Source organism: Oryctolagus cuniculus, chromosome 2 (assembly GCF_964237555.1).
Source record: "Oryctolagus cuniculus chromosome 2, mOryCun1.1, whole genome shotgun sequence".
Classification (NCBI taxonomy): Eukaryota; Metazoa; Chordata; class Mammalia; order Lagomorpha; family Leporidae; genus Oryctolagus; species Oryctolagus cuniculus.
The window spans coordinates 136,547,988-136,571,779 of NC_091433.1; the positions used below are offsets into that span (position 1 = coordinate 136,547,988).

Sequence of the window (23,792 nt, forward strand, 5' to 3'; positions counted from 1 at the left end):
TGTAACAAAAAGGCCTTAAACTGAGTAGCTTAAAAACAACAGAAATTTGTTTCACACAATTTGGGAGACTGAGAAGTGCAAGATCAAGGTGTTGGCAGTGCTGGTGTCTGGAGAGGGCCTATTCCTCATATAGAGGATGCTTTGTAGCCTAGAGTTCTTACAAGAGGGAAGGGGCAGACAAGCCGCCGGGGCTTCTTTTATGGAAGAGCTAATCCCATTCAGGAGGGCTCTGCTTTCCTGACCTCTTCACCTTCTAAAAGCCCAGCCTCTTAATACTATCCCACTGGGGATTAGGTTTCAACAAATCAATCTGGAGGGGACACAAACAGACCACAGCATCTGCTATCAGCATTGTTTAGTAAAGGAAAGGGCAGATCAACACCAAAGAGAAACTGGAAGGACCAATCTTTAAACATGTTTAGTTTTATAAAACTGCCGTATCCATGTTGGTATTGTTCACAACACCCAAAAGATAGAAACAATTCATTGATAGTTCAGTGGATAAAAAAAAAATGTGGTATAGCCATAGGCTGCAATATTATTCTACCTTAGAAGAGAAAAGAATTCTGATATGCAACAACATAAATTAAAATAAGTGAAATAAGCCAGTCATGAAAGTCCCAAACACTATACAAAGGACTTCAAATAATTTGTGTAAAAATGGAATTTAAAGAACAGCATTTTAATGCAAAAATATTAGAAATCTATGCTTTGTTTTCTCACAATATGCATTTTCCATGAACTGTTTGCAGACCCCTCATATAATTCCAAGTTAGTAGAGGTTCCAGGGATGTCAAAGTCATAGAAACACAAAGTAGAAGGTGATTTCCTGAGGCTGACAAGAGGGGAGAATGGCAGTTGATGTTTAATGGGTGCGGAATGTCAGTTTTGGGTGTTAAAAAATTTCTGGAGAAACGGGTGTTGGTGATGGTTGCACTACAAAGTAAATGTCCTTAATGCACCCTGAACAGAACACTTAAAATAGCTAAAATGTAAAATTTTATGTTAGGTAATTTTACTTTTATTTCATAAACATTGGAACATTGTTTTTATTTTTCTCATTTTGTTGTGCCTATTATCATTTGAAAGCCACTTTGTTAAAACCTCTGTCTTTGGCTTAAAGACAGAAAGCAAGGCTTGTGCATTCAGTCAGGTGGCCATGTCCACTTCCTAAGGAGCTGTTCTCCCCCACCCCCACCGCCACCCCATTAGGTTGCCTTCTAAGCTGCCTCCAGAGACTTCAACAACCCAACTCAGGCTGGGTGACAGAGACACACTTCCAGGTCAGACATACCATTAGCCATGTGCCTGGAGAGATCAAAGGAATCCCTCCAATGTGTAGAAGTGATCCCAGCCAGAAGTCAACTTTGATTTAAAAGTGCTTGCTATTTTTTATGACCAGAGATGTCCACAGTATGATGCACCCAAAAATTTTTCCAGGAAGTCAGATTGGCCCTAAGATTTTTCTGAGTGAGCAGTAGCAGTGAGTGGTACCTGCTTTTCCTTCCCCCAAGGCAATGGAACAAAGTAGAAAAGTACTGCACAGAGGTTAAATACAAAGCAATTCAGTACTCACAGAAGTTCTTTACAGGTGAGTTCTCTGGACAGAGTTGAAAGTTTCACAGCTGGTGAAATCATATGATTACACAAAATATTTTCTGTAGTAATTGCTTCTCATTAACATACCTGTGTTCTACCTACCTATCTATGCAGGACTTTCAAAAAGTCCATGGAAAATGCATATTGAGAAAAAACTACGCATGAATTTATAAATTTTTTTGCACCAAATTAAGCTTATTTTTTAAGTCCTTTTTTCCTTGAACTTTTTGAAATACCTCATATAACTGTACACACACATATTAAATGGAGGTATGTGATGAGTACTTACTAAGCTTACTATACAGGATATATATCTAGAATTTGTAATTATGGAATTTTTGTACTACAGTAAGACTATGTGGGTGATAACAGAGCACTAAAATAGCTAGCATTGCATTGATGTTTCTCACTCTCTACATTTGTTTAATTCCTTTGCCAGAGACACATACTTAACTCGTCTTGGTAGATTTTTGTAATGTGCCTTTCAAATGGCAAAACTCTATTCAAGTACTCTAATTTTATCAAGTAGCAAAAACACCCAAGCTGTTGGCCACAATTTACATGTTTGTTCCTGCGTTCCATACCCAGGTATTGCAGGGCAGAAGAATAATAACGATTTTCCAAAATGGTTTTGGATTCATAATTCTGGCAGCAGGTTAATTCACTTAGCCACTTCCATTAGAGCGATAATCACTGGTATATAATCTTAGGAATCATCATGTGTAGCAGTAATCAATTCCAGATGAAATAACTCTTTCAGTTTAATAAATGTTTATTAAGTGCCTACTACGTGTAATGCTCTACAAGTTCCTACCTTTGCCCAGCACTACAGAATTTTACAAGTCATGTTCATTATGTCATTTGATTCTGACAGAAGCTGATGGGGAAAATAAGCAAGTTAACAGTCTGACACATGGGGATATGAAGTGCTTGTTCAAGATCAAGAAGACAGGAAGTGATGTGGTCACAGATAAACCCAGGCTCTCTCAAGGCCACTCTATTCTCTGTGCTCCTCTGCTTTCTCTCTCCTCTTTGTTGATGACTATCTTAAATTAACCCTCAGAATATCATCTGGGCTAAAATATTTTCTCTATATTTTTCTTATTTCTTATTTTTTTAAACAATCTCATTAAGCAACATGCCATGTGATCTAGAAAGTCTTGCCAATATAAGCACAGCCAACATGTTACCAGTATTTGCCATTTAATTCTTCCATTTTCCATGTCATTAATGTGAGTTTTGCATACTTCTTTCTTCTAGGTGCTTACCTTTGCACTGGGGTAGGCAATGTGACAGGCACAGATGTCTAAGGGTCCAGACATCTGAGCTGCTACTTCAGTCCCATCAATACCCAGAAATGAAATGTAAGATAAGGTGTTATCCTGCTATAGGCTGTAGTTTTCTACCAAACAGGAATTGTCATGCCTCTCTGACATCCCCAGAGGATTGAGATTAACAAAAATATGTGAAAGATCAGCAAATAATTAAGTTCTGGAATAATATAAATATTACTAAGTCGATCCTTTTAGAATCCTTACTGACACTAAATGTGCATATAGAAGGTGGGGAAGAGATAAATTTTCCAATAATGGTCATGGGTCAAACAGATTAGTATTATATATCTAGATGTCGGTGAGTGTACACATTACACTTTTGTGTGGTTGTGTGATGGAAGGCATAGATGGGAATGAAAAAAGACATTGGATATTGTCTTTCACTGCAGGGAACCTAATGCCTTTCTAACAGACATCTAGACTCAATTCACTAATAATTCCTCCCATTATATGTCCTGGGCACCAGAATCAGACAGGATTTCTCCATTCCTAGAAATATGTAGATTGATAGTTGAACATGGACCTCAGTGAAGATAAAAACCAACATCACCTATTACTACCCTTCTGTCAGAATGGCTAAAATCTGGAACACAACAACACCAAACGCCAGCAAGCATATGAACCACTCATTCACTGTTGGTCAGCACGCAATTGGACAGCCATTTTGGAAGACTGACAGTTTCTTACAAAACTAAACACACCCTTACCATCTCATCCTTGGTCTTTACCCAAAGGAGTTGAAACTTATATTCAGGCTCTCTGCTCCTTCCTCTTTGATAGAGAGCCACATCTTTTCATACAGTGCTAGCACAACCCCAGGACACGATGGTGAAGGTCAGAGGAAGTGGATTTGGCCACACTGGGGGCCCAGTCAACAGGGCTGCTTTTAACTCTGGCAAATTGGATGTCATCACTATCAATGATCACTTTTTGACCTCAACTACATGGTCTGCATGCTCTGGTATGATTCTACTCAAAGCAAGTTCAGTGGCATACTCAAGGCTGAGAACAAGAAGAAGGTAACCAGTGGGAAATACATCTCCATCTTCCAGGAGCAAGATCCCACCAACATCAATTTGAGTGATGCTGGTACTGAATATGTTGTGGCATCCACAAGTGTCTTCACCACTATGGAGAAGACTGTAGCTCACTTTTGAAGGGTAGAACCAAGAAGGTCATCATCTCTTCCTTCTCTGTTGATGCCTCAATATTTGTGATGGGCATGAACCATAAGAAGGGCAATGAGTCTCTCAAAATCATTAGCAATGCCTTTTGCACCACCAATCACTTTGTCTCTCTGACCAAGGTCATCCATAACAACTTTGGCATCATGGAGGAACTCATGACTCTTTGTCCGTACCATCATTTCCAAATAGAAGACAAGGGGCAGCCCCTCCAGGAAATGGTGATGTGACAGCCATTGGACTGCTCAGACCATTATCCCTGGATCTACTGTTACTTCCAAGGCTGTGGACAAGGTCATTCCTGAGCTTAACAAGAAATTGAAACACATGGCCTTTTGAGAACCCAACCACATTGTGACAGTCATAGATGTGACCTGCTGTCTGTCTGATGAAAGCTGCCAAATATGATGACATCAAGAAGGTGGTAAGGCAGGTTTCAGAGGGTCCCCACAAGGGCAGCCTCAGCTACACTGAGGACCAGGCTGTCTCCTGTGATTTTCACTATGGAACCCACTCCTTCACCTTCAAAGCTGGGGCCGGCATTGACCTCAACGAGTACTTTGTCATGCTCATTTTCTGACATGATAACAAATTTAGCTATGGTAACAATCTAAGGAATAAGAAACCCTGGACCACCAGCCCCAGTAAGAGGACCACAGGAAAGAGAGGGAAGTCTATGCCCTACTCATTCCCCAACACACTGAGAATCTCCCCTCCTCACAGTTTGCATCCTAGACTAGACCCCCTGGAGAAGGAGAAGGTCTTAGGAAGCCATGCCTGATTATGTACCATCAATAAAGTCCACTATACCCAGACAAAAGAAGAGAAAAGAAAACTTATGTCCACGCAAAAACCTGCACTTGGATGCTTGCAGCAGCTTTATTTATAATTGTCCTTGGGTAGGCAAAAGATAAATAAACTGTGGTACAACCAGACAATATATCCAATATTGGAAAATTCACTTTCCAAGCTATGAAAAGACATGTAGGGACACAGCTAGTTTGAATTAATCTGTCTTTATGCTTGGGAAAATGCTATATAGAAGATGATGTATACTATACACTGATACTTTTGCCCCTCTGGTTAACTAACTGTGCTACATATTGGCTGCTTGAGCACTGATCAGTTTTCTTCATTATTTACTCTAGAAATAATTGACTTTTTTCATTTCAGTTTATGGTTCTTTTATAAAATTAATTAATTTATTTTTTAAATAATACAAATTTTATATGTACAACTTTAGGAATATAGTGATTCTTCCCACTATACCTACCATCCCATCCACACTCCCACCCCACCTCCTCCCTCTCCCCTTCCCAGTACCATTATCTATTAAGATTCATTTTCAATTAACTTTGCATACAGAAGATTAACTCTATACTAAGTAAAATTTCAATAATTTTCACACACACACCCAAATGTTTGAGAACAAGGACCAGAGTTGACTATCATAATACAATTCATTGAGGACAGAGGTCCTGCATGGGGAGTTAGTGCACAGTGACTCCTATTGTTAATTTAACAATTAACACTCTTATGTATGACATCAGTGACCACCTGAGGCTCTTGGGATGAGCTGCCTAGGCTATGGAAATCTTTTGAATCCACAAACTCTGTCAGCATTTAGACAAGGCCATAAGCAAAGTGGAAGTTCTTTTAAATTCCTATGAGACTCTCTTTTGTCTTTTAAACTATTATTATCTAAAGATAATAAATCTAGGTTGTATAATCAAAATAACTGTAGGTGCATGTTACCAAGTGGAAGAAACCAATTTGGAAAAGTTACATACTATATGAGTCCAACAATGTGATATTCTGGGAAAGGCAAAAACATGATGACACTGAAAAGATAAGTGGCTGCAATGGGTTAGGGATCAATGTGTGTTGAGGGGAGATGAACGGTAGCGCTCAGAGGTTTGTTTAGGGAAGGGTAACTACTCTGTAGCATACTATAATGATGGCTGCATGTCACTATCTATTTGTCCAAACCCACAGAATGTACACGGCTGAGAGGGAACCCTGATGTAAACTATGGACTTTGAGTAATAATGATGTGTCAATGTAAGTCTATCAGTTTCAACAAATGTGGGGGATGCTGATAATGGAAAAGGCTATTGCATGCATGGAAGCAGTAGGTATATGGGAATTCTCTGCATTTTTCCCTCAATTTTGCATTGAATCTAAAAGGGCTCTAAAAAATAAAATCATCTGAGAATAATTAGATAATAATCAGTAATGAGAGAATTATATAAATATTTATATAGAATGAACTAAAAAGGATTCCGAATCTAATCTTCACTTTGTAATCATTAAAGCACTAGTGATAACTTTTAATGAATACAACAAAAGGAATTATCTGTTAGGTTCTTCTCCATGTCCCAGATCTCATTGTTCCCAGCCTTCTGAAGTAAGAGGATGGGTTTTTGCTACAGAATCTCTTATTAATTAAAGAAAAATAATGGTCTGTCTACACTTGCCACTTTCAAGATCAAAAACTTTACCAATTTACACCTGTGAAAAATTCTACTTTCCTTCAACACACTTTGCAAATGATTAGTGACAGTCTGACTACTTGTTAATAAAAATGGTGGCATGATACCTTTACATCTCTCAAACCCCAACTTGTGAAGTCTGCCTCCTTCCCCCCTTATTCAATGTCTTTTCTGCTAAGCAATATGAGGAGGAGCAGCTCAAGTCTCTTCATACAAAGAGTTCTTTCTTGCTTGAAGTACCAGATGATAAAGACGCCTCCTTGCACCGTACCATATCACCTCTTTTATAACACCATGAAACTCATTCCTGGTACCTGTTGCTCAGAAGCAGTTCAAGGACAAAGCAATTTAATTATCTCATGCTCAATATGTAAAGGTTCTGTTGATGGCCTGGGGTTTCCTTGGTTGAAGAATCACGTAAAATATTGCCCAAGACATTTCTTCTCTAATTTTCTACTTTCTTCTCAGAGCTGTTTGGAAAATGCACTCCCTCTGCCCCAAGGCTTCAGGATGATGAGACTTGTCTCCAGTATTTGGATTATGAACAAGTTAATTATCTGCAAGTCATTGCACTTGCCTTCACGAATGTCCATTGGTAATAAGAGCACTGCTTTTTCTCTGTTTATTGGACCATAACAGAAGAGTTGTTCAACAACTCATCCTTTCTAGCCACCTTCAAACAAAGGATTCTCCCAGGAAGAAAAATTCCTAAACAATGTATCCCTCAAAAACAAAACAAAACAAAAAAAAAACAAAACAAAAACAAAAACAAAAAAAAAAAAAAACAAACAAACACCAAGATGATATTATTTGACTTCTGGGAAAGATACCAAGATTGTGTCATGTTAGGAAACACCGCCTTGAGCAGATCTGTTTTCCCAGATTTGTCTCTTCAAGAACTGGATGAGTGACAATGTGATAGGTAAGGCACATACTCCACCAGCTGTGCCCATTGGTGGCTCATTGTTATCCTCTTAGGGAGGAAGGGTCAGATTATTACAGATCTGACACTTCTTTATGATATCCTTCCTTGGGATCCTTATATCCCTGGAGGCAGGTGTTCTAGCCTCCAGAAAGCAGAAAACATCTAGAATGAGCAACAAAGATCATCTAGTCCCGGGATGAGCCACTGTGTCACCATACAGAAAGTTGGTAACGGTGATTTGGTCAGCATCACAGTTCTGCAGCTGCAGGTCTCTGAGTCTCTGAGTTCTGGGTCTCTGGTCCCTGGTGAGCCCAGGGAGATTTTAAGGTGAACCCAATATCGACTATAGATCAGGTCATTTCTTGGAGTTTCAGAACTTCCCACAATATCGCATTTATGATTGAATAGGTTCAAGTGATTTTAAGAATCTGTCAGGCTGCGGTTATAAGGCACAGATGAATTAAACTTGTTTTGCAGAGGAGTTTCTTCAAGGCAAGTTGATTCTGTGCTTAAAAAGATGTCAGTGCTAGCCAGCGCCGCGGCTCACTAGGCTAATCCTCCGCCTTGCGGCGTCGGCACACCGGGTTCTAGTCCCAGTCGGGGCGCCGGATTCTGTCCCACTTGCCCCTCTTCCAGGCCAGCTCTCTGCTGTGGCCCGGGAAGACAGTGGAGGATGGCCCAAGTGCTTGGGCCCTGCACCCCATGGGAGACCAGGATAAGTACCTGGCTCCTGCCATCGGATCAGCGCAGTGCACCAGCTGCAGTGCGCCAGCCGTGGCGGCCATTGGAGGGTGAACCAACGGCAAAGGAAGACCTTTCTCTCTGTCTCTCTCTCTCACTGTCCACTCTGCCTGTCAAAAATAAATAAAAAATAAAAATAAAAAAAGATGTCAGTGCTGCAGGTAAACTATAGGTAGACTGACTATTCTCTTTCTCCGTGGACACTCGAGGTTTGGACTTGCTGCCTAGCTTATTAGGACTTCCCATTTCATGCTGAAAAGTGTTCCATTTGGATATTACTCCCCGAAAGGAATAGGTTCACCGGCCTCACACATGGTTAGCCAGGCAAGGCATGTGTTTGTGTAGGAAGAGCCCTAAGTATAGCCCTCTATTAGGCGATACTGGTTACAAAATACAAAAGAGAGAGAATTTGAATCCTGTTAACTGGGTCCCAAAATCTGAAGCACTAGGAAATACATGCCAAATGAGACAAAATTTTCTCGATCTACATTTCTCTTCATTTTGTAACATGCACATGGAGCCAGGGAATTGTCACCAAAGGAAAATCTGGAGAGCCATCCATTAGTTACCTCTTCTCTGTAGATAAAGAACCATATACAACTCTAAAGTAAATGGCAAGAATTGGAGACACTGCAGATGTGTATGAAAATTAATTTCATTGCTTGAATATGTAAATCCAAAACTGTCACATCTGTGCTATTTTTAGCCAAATTAATGAAAGAAATACCATTTGGTGCCAAGTGCAATTCTCCATTTCCCTACATTCCAGAACTTCCATCAGTGTACAGACACATCAAGGTCTTTTAACAGGATTTTTTCTTCTAATTGTTTTCCTATCTAAATATGATTGATATCAGCTGAGATTTTATTTCAAAAATATATTTTGAGTCAATATATCATAAAATTTATAATTGAGACAATTCTGTATTTTACTGGTCATTGCTTTGCTTTTAGTAAATAACAGGTTAGCATTATTTACATAAGAAGAATCTAACCTTGATTTCAAAATAAAATATGCATTCCTTCTAAGACTGACTCTGAAAAAAGATTCAGGAAGGGGATGGGACAATGTCCTACAACTAGAAATTAAAATTGGATACAATGATTTTTTAAAAAAAAGTTTTATTAACTTTAGATTAAACAGACTTCAGGTATTCAATTAAAATGATTTCTGAGGTTTTAAAACCATCATGTTCTGTGATTAATATAGTAAGTGCATGTTTGATTGAAATATTAAGTAGAAGGGAAATAAATAACAGGGTTTAAATATATATATTCTCATTAGTAATGCAGGGCTGAAGTAAAAAGTCCAGTAAAAATATGGCTTGCTTCTAGGAGATGAATAATATTATTTACGGAACTCTTTTGAACAAGTCAGGGTACTCTCATTTGCATGTGTTGCCTGATTGCTGAATTATGCCCCAGGATTCCAAGTCATTGTTCTCTGAACTTAAGCCTGGAAATATACCTTGTGACTCAACCTCCTTTCTTCTGCTTGTTTTCTCTCACTCTCTCTGCCATGTAATGTGGACTCAGGTGGGGACATCTGGATGGAGTAGAGATTGTATCTCCATAATGTTAAAGCAATTACATGAAATGCAAAAAAAAATAAAAATAAAAAAAGACACCTGGTAAACTGATTATTTGGTATCATGTAGGATTTTGTGTGTGTGTGTGTGTGTGTGCATGTAAAAGAGAGAGACTATTTCAAGTCTATTTATTCATATTTCCCAATTGTTTCCAGGAAATTTGTTACATTTAACATCCCTCAAAATTTATGAACCTATTTCATAGCAATTTTAAATCAAAATTGAGTCATTATCAATTTTTCTTTTTCAAATATTAATAAAACATTTATTACTAGTTTACTATTTTTAATCTACAGTTAATAGATACCTCTGGGAATTGCTCAAATTCTTTTTAAAACTCTTGCCTGATTAGATTTAATCCTTCAATCTATTTGAAGTTTTTCTTTGAGACCAAACTCAGTGACTATTTGTAAGACTTATTTTTCAAATCTTTGATTAGCTTTTAACATTCAATAAAGTTGATAGATACAGTTCTAAGAATTTAATGGTATTCACTTTCTCCCTTCTTCCCTCTTTCCAACCCTCCATCCCTCTTCCTTTCTTTCAGTTTTTGAGAAAAAAAAATTTTTTATTTACATTACAGTAAAAAAGCTTAATACTTCACTGAATAAGAAGTTTAACAAGTAAAAAGCAAAAGATTCTAGTTTAGTGGGAACATGACAGTGGCTATAAAGAGTACTTGAATAAAAAAATGATCATTTCACCCATATACAGTAAATTTTAAAATAGTCACAGATCATTTAAACTATAGTACTATAACATTATTAACCACTAATTGACAAAAGTATGAAGCAAAGTTTTGTTTGCAGCAATACTGATACATGCAAGCAATTATTTCTTTCTTCCTGCTTGATTTTTCCTTTTTCCTTTTTAAAAAACTTTAGTTCCCACATATAAGGGACAGCATGTGGTATTTCTCTTTCCATGTCTGGCCTATTTCATACAACATAACATCCTTCAGCTGCATTCATTTTGATGCAAATAGCAGAATTTCACTCTTTTTTATAGCTGAATAATATTCCATTGTATGTGTGTGTATATATACATATATATACCTAAGCATGGAGGAAAGACACAGAGCTTCCTCTGGGCACTTGGTGAGCTGACCTATCCCAGTGCAATTTCAAAGATGGGCATTGGCTGTAGACTCTGGATCACAGGAGAAAATATCTGGATTATGCAAGGAGCCGTGGATGTAGATGGGATTGTTTAGAGAAGGAGAATGCACTGAGCAAAGGGCCTCGCTCAGCATCCAGGGAGATGCATCTCGATATTCTTCCCAGGTCAGTTCTACATGCAAAGTTCATAACTTTGGAGAAATAACCACCCCTAAGCTTATCTGTAGGTCCCTTTTCGATCTATTGTCTCCAGGCCATAAATTCAAACTCCTAGAAGAAGTCTCTGCTTTTGCAATGCTACTGTTTTTGTCACCACACACACACACACACATACACACAAACACAGATGCATATATAAATCCATTTATAGAATTAATTGTGCATCTTGAAAAGATATAAATAAAGTTTTGGGGGCTATCAGAGGAGAGTGTTTCATTGCAACAATGGCACACGTCAGCCTGAGTATTAGAGTCTCATTCTTAAAATCTGCTTTGCTCCATTCTCATGCGGAATTTTTTTTTCTTTACCTTGCTAAGAGTTCAAGTTCATGTTTATCCTTTTCCCTCCACCAAACTTCTCTGTCTCTTCTCTCCCACTGCTCTCAGGAACAAAACGTAAGTTTCTTTTAGTCTCTCATGCAAAGTATGTTAAGGATCTTTTCCAAAACTTGTGCTATTGTTGAAATTATTGTCAAGAGAGTCTCACCTTCTACCCCAAATGGTTAAATAAGTCATTTTCCCCAAAAACTTTCCTAAGAAGAGAAATTATGGCAGTAGCTAACATGACAAAATTTTCACTCTTCTATACACATGTTATCTGGCTGGATTATCACTTTAAGTCATTTTTATCCACTGATACTTAAATCAGTTAATCAGATTAAGAGTTGAAAGGAGAAAGAACCAAGGAAACACAAAACAAAGAAAACATGTTTTGTTGGGACAGAAGGCCAAAGAGAAAGCACAGAGGGGAAGTTTTTGGGAGATAGGGACATGAAGTTGATACGATCCAACAAGAAGATGAAGCAAGGTGGATGGGTGGACAGGAAAAATGCAAACTCGATACCGAGGATGGGAGAGCTTAGAGAGGGCATTTGTCTGTTTTGCCTGGGGCAGGACTTCATTTAAGGTGTGGCGTGAGTATGTAGTTGCATCCTCAGGAGCACATATTTAAGAAGAGGAGAAGGGAAATCCTGCTTTGATTTGGAGATGACTGCGAGGAAATCTGTGGCTGCCCCTGCACGTGTCTCAGCTGTCCTGGGAGCCTGTTCTGGTTCTGCCCTGCCTGGGTGTGGGGTGCACATGATGAAGGCTGGAATGTAACTGATTCCTGAGGCTGTAAATGGTACGACTCTAATGATGCACCAATTAGGGTGCCAGGAGCTGAGCGAGAGGGCAGAGGCAGTTTTTTGTTGTTATTTTCTGAAGCCTGCTTTGGAATTTTCCCATCTTTCTCTCTATATATAACAATAGACATTAGCATTTTCATATGTCTTGAAAGTTAAAGCAAGATGTGGGAAATTCAATTGCTGAAGAGCAGAGTTCTCTAATTGCGCTCTTCAGAGATTTCCAGTACTTTTGGAAAATGTGCATTGACAAAGAATTTAATTTAATTGTTGGTGGTATTTTGTTTCCAGGGAGGGCCTGATTTCCAATCCATTGGGATGCCCTTCCTGGCTTCAAAGGGTACAGAGAGTAGAGCAAAGATATTGAAGGCTAGAGTCAAATATGATTCGTGATTGTTTTTTATCATCTTCCCCAAGTCTGTGTCATCACTGCAGAGAGCAAGTTGCTTCTGGGTAACTGATATATCAAGAATTGCTCAAAAGAGTGAGACTTGGGTCTCGAACGTTGACTGCAAGAGGAATTTCATGGCTAAATGTGGTGTCTAATGAGATCTCATCTATTTTCTGAGACAGTATTTTTTAAAGAATCTTTCTCATTTTTATTTTTGATAATTTACTTTTAATTAAAATTATAACATGTAAATGTGAATTATACATATTTATGTCATGTTTCAATGTGGAATGCATTGTACAGGGTCCAATCAGAGTAATTAGAGCTCTCCTAATTTTTGAAACAGCATTGCCTTATACAAATATTTCAAATTTGAAGCCTTTCCCTTCCATCCTTTTATTACCAAACTATATACACTAGTTAGCAGCTTGGATAAGAATAAAAATCATAAGGTTATGTAAAGGCTAATGTCTTCTCTATTATCATCAAGCAAGATTTGGGAAAGCCTTTGTTTTCCCAACATTGAATGGCTTTGCTTTCAAGCCAAAGACTCCCACAGCAGCAATGCCTTCCAGGTGGCCCAGCAGACCATGTTCCATTCAGGTCTTGCTGACTCACGAGTCCCAGACTCGAGAACAGGAATGCAGGAAAATGCCTTCAGGGGCAGCCAGATCTTTGCTAATGAAACCATGGCAATAACTAAATGACTAGGAAACCAAAAGTCCATTTACTTTCACAAAACTTTTCCCAGACATTTATCAGAGAATCTGGTATGAGGGTAGGAATGAATCAAAGAAATAAGGAACGCTATGCCCAGACCAGACTCCTATCTGGGGTCCACCAGAGCTCAGAAGCCTGATGCATTCAAATTGGCCATTGACTAAGATGTCAGCAGGGCTTCAGTTTATGGAGCACTTGGCATGATGCTAGATGGAAATCAATACCTGCAATCTGAAATTTGTATTTGGTGTGTTGTCAGTTGAAGTTTGATGTCTGTTTCTCTTTCTTGAACTCATTTTCTTTCCGCAATCAGCATGATGAAAAAGAAAATACTGCTTATAAATGAAGTCAGCATATAGTGCTTGCTGAGCCAGAGGAAGTTGGCAGTTGCAGAAATTCTGTTTTCACTTTACATTAAGTGGCATTAATTACACTGCTATGTAACTTAGTATAACCACACAGTCTCAGAGCAGGGTTCTGCTCTCATCCCAGGGGTCTGGGAGGATGAGCTCGTGGCTGTGGGGTGGAGAGGCCAGACCCTGTTGGCTATCGCTGGGTAAGGGCTGTAACACTTAGCCCAGAGTCTCATTCTAGGCCCGTGGTTATCAGGTTCCTCTCCTTGGACAAGAAGCGAATCATGCCTGGCAGCCAACAGACAACTTGTCTACCACATGAGCCAAAAGCCATTTCCCCTGTAGCCCCAAAAGTGAGGTGTATGAAGCACTTCTAAGTCAAAACCTTTTACTGCAGGCCTTAGGGCTGGCTTTGAAAATGAGGTCACTACCAAGTTCAGATTTTCAGATTTTCCCATTTAGTCTTGAAGTGTTACAGGCACTTCAATGCAATGTCAAACAAGAATGGCCTGTTCATGGTTCCACTTGTGAATGAGGTGATACAGCCTCTAGTAACTGCCCTCCAGGTAGTAGGAATTTCTAGCACATCCAAGGGCAATGCCTTTGCCTGCTAATGCTGACATTGTGGCAAGGGAGAAAGAACAGTATTCTGGTTTCCTTTCTACCATTAACCAGCTATGAGTCCTTGGGTTAGGTAGACTGCTAAGTGTTTGGCCTTTCCCCAGGTTATCTATGAAGTGGATATAACAGTTCAGCTGATGAAAAGGACCTAGTTTGTAGGACTATTAAGTTATTCCCAGATCAAAGATCCATGGTTCAAGTGTGCTTTTAGTGTGTTCCTGAGGGCAAAGACCTTGATTTTATTTCAGGAACCTCAATACGTGGTACATGTAGAGACTCATTCATGCTGAATTAAATAAATAATTAAGTAAGTATAATTATATTGTTCAAGAAAATCTTTCTTTCACATACTCGCAGTGTAGCTATATTATTAATATTTTTTTAAAGAATGCAATTCAGACAGTTCTGCATTCCAAAGGGCCCAGTCAAGAGTTTTAGGAGCAGTGAGAAAAAGGACAGGTGGGGACACTCCTACCTTTCGTAGGGTTTGGTAGATGGGAATGTAGGTAGGTATGCAATCACTCCCAGAAAAGCAAGGTTGTCCTGTTTGTGCAGATTAGCAAAGACTTTAAGCCATCTGAAATGCTCATTTTGTAGGTGTGAACCTGACTTCTCCTTCTTCAAACCTCTTAAATCAATGATGACCCTATAATATCAGATGAAAGATACATTTCCTCATTCCCAGACCAAGGAGAATTTACATGTGATTTAGGCACAAAACCATCAGGGGCAGATGCAGTGTTGGGAGGTGCTTGGAGCTGTGGTCTGCGGTGGGAATAGGGGTTTGACTATCACCTGTGGAGTCACATGGGTTCCAGAGAAGTTCAAGGAACTAGGGTCTTTCCTGGGAAAATGAGAGGTAAGATAGCAAAGTATATCTCATTCTGCTAGTGACAGAAGCTCAGCTATTTCAGAGGTCCCTTGGGGGACCTTATTTATCAACTTCCGGCTCAACCATATTTGATGTCACTTGCTTCCTATGCTAATAGTCATATCTCACAGGCCGGGACTGGTATAGACAGAGCTACTGCAAACATTGTGCAGCTTGATACCATGGCACTCAGTCTAGAGGGTGGTTGGGGACTGATTTCCCACTATCTCCCACCTAACGTAATCTCCACTCACAAAGTCACGGGCCCCCATGCTGGTAATGTGGTTCCCTAGTGCCAGGCTACTTGACTTGGAGCTGTAACTTCCTAGAGGTAGTGTTTCCTGTTCTCATCTGGTAGGGCAGGGGTTATATACTGATTATTCTCCATTTTCTCTTCCTCAGATACATTCATTGTTTTTCTGTGATCTGCATTGTGCACAGATGGTATTGTCTATACACCTGAGGCTGCCTCATCTTCTGGCCCCTAGTTGGGTTCAGCCAAGTAGAACTTCTAAGAGGACAACAGAAGTGGAGGAGAAAAATGTGGCCAGGCTGTTATTTCTTCTCTCTCCCAACTGCTATGCCCTCTGCCCCATTTTGGCTCCGACAGTGGCTGTGGCCCCACTAGAGAGCCCAACCACCCTCCATAGCTCTCCCTGGGTTCAGGCAAGGCTGTTCCCTCCCCTTGTTCTTTCCAGCTCAGTGGTGATGATGGCCCTTACTGTCACTAGTCCCTAAGATGCCTTGTCATGTTTTGGGGGTTCCCTTTTCCCTGGACATGCCTCTGTAAATGATTTTTTCTTTACTTGTTTTCAGTTAGACCCTTTCAGCTCTGCTATCACTTTCCGGTTGGGATGCTGGCAGACCAGCAGAGATCAACCATACAGGCTAGCAGAGAGCCTGCACATGGCACTTTGACCAGAGCAAATATTGCCTTGTCACTTAGGGATCCTTGAGATTTCAGGACTGGCTCACTGATAAAATCACGAGTGTTTATTAGATTTTGATTTTACCATTCACTTCAGGCTCCAGGCTGAGTGGCTCATTGCTCTCCTAATATTCCTTTTTGTGTGCTATTTCTCCACTGAAACTACTTTGATCTGTTTGTGGAGATGGTGGATGGTAAAGAATAAGATGTGCTCTGAAGTCAGACAGATAGAGACGATGTACTGACTGCTAGTTATTACCTGGGGAATTTAATTATGGGCTTCAATTCCCCATTCTTTTTGCAATAGAAAAATACAACTACACCCTTTCTATGACCTCATGCAGGTAGCATGAACTTCCTCACCCCCTAACTCAGGCCGGCTAGGTGACTCACTTTGACTAATGGCATATCAACATAAGTGACATGGGAGACACTTGACATGTGCTGGCATAGTCCAGGTTGCTCATTTGTACTTTCATGCTGCACCACAAGAAAAACACACCCTAGTTAATTGTGATTCCTTCAGCCTCAACCCCAGAAGGAGTCCCGTGGGTCAGACCACATGCTCCATGCAGTTGCTGCTCCAAGGAGGATACGACAGGATCAGCAGCTAAAGCCCAAGGACCACAGCCTGGAGCCCAGCCCAGACAAGTTACACACCCATGAGCATGAAAACACATGCTCATTATTCGTGCCACTGAGTTTGGTGCGGTTTGTTAGGCAGCATTACTGTGGCATTAACTGATGAATACATTACCTATGTAAACCAGAAAAAAATTATTTAACTTCTCAAAGCTTCAGTTCCCTTCTCTGTAAAATGGTAGTAATTATAATAATACTTGTTTTATGAGGTTTGTATGTGTGTATGTGTGAAAATAAATAAGTTATATAGTGGTCTGCATACTGCCTGGCATAAAATTAGTGCTCAATACACAGTGGTGCTTTTGCTTAGCTTACTGCCATTAGAAATCCTGTGCAGCCTTCAGTGTTTACCCAGCTTTCTCCTCATGCATGACATATTTGATAAGTACTTCAGCCCCACATTGCTGGCCTTTCTCTGAGCTCCGAGCTGTCTGTATTACTAATTTGGTCCCAGATCTTTTCGTTCACTGTTCTTAAATATCTACTAAGTACAAGGTACATAGTCTAGATATTTTTCCTTCTATCAGTGAGGATGTAGGGAAAGAGAATAAGAGCTGTTGAATATACATCACTTGTCAAACACTGTTAGGAACACTCAGTGTCATTTAAGCATCATAATCCTATGAAATAAATACCATTCTTCCAATAAGATATCCAAGTACTTTGTCTAATAAATGGTAGTGCCAGTGTTCAAACTTGTGTCTTCTTTGGCTGATAAGCACCACAAGTCTGTGAGTCTATTGGAAGGGTAGCATACAACCAGATGTACATAATCAAGGTAGTTATGTGTGCCCTATCATTAGGACAACTGTGTTCTACAGGCATGCAGAGAAGATGACCATGGCTTCCTGAGAGGTGTTTACCCAATACCATTAAAACATAGTTTCTAGACCCTGGGATAAGAAGAGGAGCATAACTAATCCTGGTTTGGTGGAATCAGTTTCTAATAACTGAGCTAGACCTATGAAATGATAATTTAACATAATCTGGAAAATACTGAAGCTCTAAGTCTTAGATTTTGAGAAAAAGTCCTGGAGGGAAGAGGATTAGGGCTGTTTATTGAAATATGATTCAAGTTTGTTGATTGGAGAAATAAGAGGAGGTCTTATAGGCAAAGATAGCAACATAAGAGTGGGAATAAGAGAGGGAAGAGATGTATAATTTGGGACATGCTCAAGCTGACTTGCCCCAAATGGTAGAGTTAAAAACATAACAGGGGATTCCAATTCAATCCCATCAGGGTGGCATGTACCAATGCCATCTCACTATTCCAAGTGATCAATTTCAGTTCACAATTGATCATAATGAAAGGACTAAGAGTCAAAGGGAGCACATAAACAAGTCTAGTACCTGCTAACACTAACCGATGGAATAAATAAAGGGGAGAGTGATCCAACATGGGAAGTGAGATACTCAGCAGACTCATAGAATGGCAGATGTCCTAAATAGCACTCTGGCCTCAGAATCAGCCCTAAAGGCATTCGGATCTGGCTGAAAAGCCCATGAGAGTATCTCAGGCATGGAAAGCCAAGACACCCTGGCAAAAGATCTCTGCGAGTGAGATCCCAGTGGAAAGAACAGGTCTTCAAAGAAGGAGGTACCTTTCTCTGAAGGGAGGAGAGAACCTCCACTTTGACTATGACCTTGTCTAAACAAGATAAGAATCGGAGAACTCAGAGGGCTTCCATAGCCTTGGAAACTCATGACTGGAGCATAGGGAGACTACTGATGCCATAGACAGGAGTGTCAATTGGTAAAGTCAACAACAGGAGTCATTGTGCACTTATTCCTCATGTAGGATCTCTGTCCTTAATGTGCTGTGTATTGAGATTTAATGCTATAACGAGTACTCAAACAATATATTTCACTTTGTGTTTCTATGGGGGTGCAAACTGTTGAAATCTTTACTTAATGTATACTAAACTGATCCTCTGTAAAAAAAAAAAAAAAAAAGAAATTATCAACTCCCAACTTGACTCTCACTGGGATTAAACATGACAATAGGTCTGCTCTGATTTCATCATCATTTAAAAAAAATCATCTATTATTTTTCACTTTATGTTTCTGTGTGGGAGCAAACTGTTGAAATCCTTACTTAATGTATACTAAGCTGATCTTCTGTATATTAAGATAATCGAAAATGAATCTTGATGTGAATGGAAGGGGAGAGGGAGTGGGAAAGTGGAGGGTAGTGGGTGGGAGGGAGGGTATGTGGGGGAAGCCATTGTAATCCATAAATCGTACTTTGGAAATTTATATTCATTAAATAAAAGTTAAAAAAAAAGATAGCAACATGAGCAGAATCTTGCCTACACAGTCCTGCGATTGGCCATTTGAGCACACAGACTTGTCATGTTGTTACTGCCAGTAACCCGAGGACAGAGCTATCTGTTTCCTATCCAACCCCATTTAATACAGTCCTGAGAACACAGGAGGAACTCAAATCTTCACCCTGTGTCTCTGATAGTAAGGTCAGTGCCAAGTTGCTGCCCTGTCACCAGTGGTGTTGAAGCACAGTGTTAAAGACAGGCAATATTTTAAGTAACAGATCTCATCATTGCTGTAATTGGAAACCGAGTCCAGGCTGGCTCTTGTTCCCATAATGTTAAGTCACATTTCTCAAGATACAGTAGTGTCGGGGGTTCCCCCATCACTAACTTCAACACATTCAAGAGACAATTTCACCACAGCACTTGAAGGACACAAAATACTCCTCTAACTTCAACAGAGGCAAACCAGAAACACGTGGAAAACATCTTGTCCACATGGCTTATTTATGAATCTTCTCTGTCCTTCCACAAATGTATTCAAAGTCGTCATAGCTTTCATTCATTTGGGATATTACATAACCTCAGTTATCTACAGAGCAGAAATTATCTTTGAATTTACTCGAAATCTTCTTTGACTTTAGGGAGACTTTCATTTCATAATTTTGTATTTTTTGTTGTCTTATAAATAACTGGAAATGTCACATGAGAAGTAAATCACTGGCTGGTGCCATGGCTCAATAGGCTAATCCTCCGCCTGCGGCGCCGGCACACTGGGTTCTAGTCCTGGTCAGGGTGCCGGATTCTGTCCCGGTTGCCCCTCTTCCAGTCCAGCTCTCTGCTGTGGCCTGGGAGTGCAGTGGAGGATGGCCCAAGTCCTTGGGCCCTGCACCCGCATGGGAGACCAGGAGAAGCATCTGGCTCCTGGCTTCAGATCAGTGTGGTGTGCCGGCCGCAGTGCGCCCGCCGCAGTGGCATTGGGGGGTGAACGAAGAACGAACGGTAAAGGAAGACCTTTCTCTCTGTCTGTCTCTCTCACTGTCCACTCTGCCTGTCAAAAAAAAAAAAAAAAAAAAAAGTGAATCACTAAGTTATTTCCTACCAATTAAAACTAAAGTCCCTATCAAGTGTGACAATTAAATTTGCCTTTAAGTGACATTTTCAGAATGGCTTATATCATATATGAAACTATTTTAAAATATGAGCTAGGACATTGTAAAAACTCTTACATGTGATTTGCTTCTGATATTCAGTTCTGCAATCGAAGCTACTTTCTAATGGTGTTTATTCTTTAAAGTAGCAAGTGTCTCATTGAAGTGGCCATAGGTGGCTAATCCTCTATAAAAGTGCTTGGATGTATTCCTTATAAATGCTAATTATGAAGTAGAAAATGTTATAGTAGTATTTCTTAGGAAATCAATACTTTATTATGCAATAATTGCATCTGCAAGTTTAATGTTCTCACAAGAGCCCCAGCAGAATGAAAGAGGTCACTGGGTGGGAAGCAGCAAATGGTCCTTGCCTGACCTGGAAAATCTTCTAGAATTTGAGGGCTAGGAGAGTGCCGAGATGTCATTAAAATATTTTCACAAGTACAACATTTATTATGGAAACTAAATCACAAGAACATCTGTCTGGTTGACACTTTGGCCTTAAGTCGGATCTCAACCTGGTAACAGTTATAATTGAAACTGTGTCTTCATTTTCTCCTAAGATCTTTCATTTTCCCTTTGCTTCATGGAACAATTTATTTCTCAAATCTACAGCAGTTAACTTTTGTTTTCCTAAACCTCTCTTGGCAAAAATCCCAGCTCTTCTTACTTTCTACGGAGGAGTTATGGAAGGGAGGAAGGAACGGAAGAAACCCTTACGGAGACTGAAGGAAACTAAAAAAATCACTCTTCCAAGAATTTCTGGGTCACTGTCTAATTGATAGGCCTATTGGCAGGCCTCAGATTTAAGCCTCTTCTGACTTCACAGACATTTCTTATTCTGCTCGGCCATGTGTGAAGACTTGAGGCATTGAACACGAACCACTCCCCTCCCCCCGACCCCCCTCACCAAAAGACCCAGCCAGCTCTACTGAAAGCACTCAGGCTGGGGAACTGTACCATAGCAAAATACACCAAACAGTTGTTTTTCCATTATTATCCTCAGCCTGGCATTTATTATGATTTTTTATTGCACACTTTTAAAGGCAATGGTCCATTTTACTTAGATCATTAATTTGCAAAAATCATGAGATATGAGCAGAGATGGTGTTTTTATGGGCCATGCTACACCTCTATAGGACCCCAAAGGAAATGAGGTGTGGGTCTCAGCACATTATAAAGAAGCAGCCTTGGGACCATGAGCCCCATATTCTTCCACAAATAGAAAAGACCAGAGTACTTTCAAAGGAATAATACAGCTGAATGAATGGAGAGATGCATGAATAATTGATAGCATGAATAAATGAATGGACAAATAATAGAGTGGAACTCTGAGTGACCAGCAGTGAGGTGTGGCAGAAACAGCCCTGGATGTTGACTCCGGAGATTTTGGGTCTACTTATGCCCTGTCACTTACTAGCTGTACAAACACCGTCATTGAACCGCTCTGAATGTACCTCACCTCTGCTTCGATAAAATAGCAATAATGATAATACCTATTCCATAAGACTGGCAGGCAGCAGAGCCCTGCGGCATCAAGTCATGGACTGCAGAGACAAATTGCCTAGATTTAAATCGAACTTCCCTCCTTGTCTGCTCTGTGACCTTAGGCACCTTCTCATCACTATGTTTGTGTTTCTCATCTTCTAATGAGACTTACAGTTCTCAACTCCTAAGGATGGAAGTGAGGATTAAATAAATGAATGCATGTAAAATATTTAGCAGAATACCCAGTACACAGTTGGCTAGTTACATTACAATCATGTTACTACTGTTTTGTATATATAATAATGCTACAGAGGAACATTAAAATGTATTTTATATTGTAAGGTTAGCCATTATTTCTACTGCTAAGATTATATAAATTATATTTCTTAAAGTCAAGGGAGTCTAGCCTAGCCAATTTAAGTAGAAAGGGAAATTAAAGCTTATTAAGAAGATCACAGACTTCAGAATAATCAAAGCCCTAGGCTCATTTTTTTTTTTTTTTTTTTTTTGACAGGCAGAGTGGACAGTGAGAGAGAGAGACAGAGACAAAGGTCTTCCTTTTGCCGTTGGTTCACCCTCCAATGGCCGCCGCGGCTGGTGCGCTGCGGCCGGCACACCGCGCTGATCCGATGGCAGGAGCCAGGAGCCAGGTGCTTTCCTGGTCTCCCATGGGGTGCAGGGCCCAAGCACCTGGGCCATCCTCCACTGCACTCCCTGGCCACAGCAGAGGGCTGGCCTGGAAGAGGGGCAGCCGGGACAGAATCCGGCGCCCCAACCGGGACTAGAACCCGGTGTGCCGGCGCCGCTAGGCGGAGGATTAGCCTAGTGAGCCGCGGCACCGGCCCCCTAGGCTCATTTGTGATCAGCAAGAACCACAACAGCCAGGAAGGACACTTAGGACTGTGACAGCAAAGCATCTCTGCCCACCTCTAGGCGCTGACCACCTCTGAGAGTGGCTCCCTGAGTTTTGCTGCTGCTGCCTCAGAAGAGCCAATCTCCCTTTTCCCAGCTGCTTCCTCTCATTTCTCTAAACCATAAGTGGGTTGGGTCTAATCGGCACAGCCATGGCTATGTGCCCATATCTTAAATGCAAGCTGTTAGCTTTCTAGCTCCCCCACATAGTGGGGGTGGTGATGGTAGAAAAGAACAAACTAAAAAAAAGTTGGAGTAGGTGTTGATTGATCTAACCAACCATGTCTGCTGTAAGAATTATTAAATAAAATACATATCTGGAAGCCACTTATTGATCTAAGGTAAAAGTAGAAAACCTTTGGCTTCTTTCTCTGAGATTAATACAGTGTTTCTGAAAGGTAGCTAGTAATCACACTTATAACACTATTGTGTTTTTATCAAAGACAGGCAAGATGAACAGACCTATAGACGGTTCCCAGCTGTGACTTGGGGAGAAGGGTGGTTCCTCCTACACCATCATATTTGTCCTAAGATTAATGGGGATAGACTTTCCTGTATCGTGACCCCTGAGAGGAAGAGATGTGTGCCTGTATGATCCGAAGAACAGAGGCTGAAGTTTCCTCCTGAAGTTCACCCTGGCAACTCAAATGTAATTCTAAGCACAATGATCTATGAAATACTGGCAGCTTGAGGTCATGAGGATTCAGCAAGACTGGGGAGTATCAATGATGATTCGTGCAATTGACCATACTTCAAATGCATATAAAATAGCAATTATCAACAAGGCATGTTTCAGAAATTATCCAAATATGGATAAATTTAGAGAGTCTAGAAATCTGGTTTTTAGTTCTCCTTTGCTACTACTTCTGCTTAGGTGAACTTCCAAGTTATTTCAGCTCTCTAGCTAGGCCTCAGTTCCTCATGTAAACTCTAACCTTTCAAGTATTAAACTTCTACTTTTATATTCATTAATACTTTATATACATAGATATTTCTTATCAACAAACTTAATGATTCTTTTATAAGTTGGGCTGTCATAAGTCTGGTACCAATGAATGTGAAAAACAAAATGCTACACAGTCATTCACAAAAATGTACTGATTATTATCAATGCAAAAGAACAG

General features: G+C 40.1%; 1 pseudogene; it reads left to right on the forward strand.

Annotated features, from left to right (window-relative positions):
* The first annotated feature begins 3,758 nt into the window (after positions 1 to 3,758).
* Positions 3,759 to 4,898, forward strand: LOC100346352 (glyceraldehyde-3-phosphate dehydrogenase-like; annotated as a pseudogene).
* The last annotated feature ends 18,894 nt before the right edge of the window (positions 4,899 to 23,792 follow it).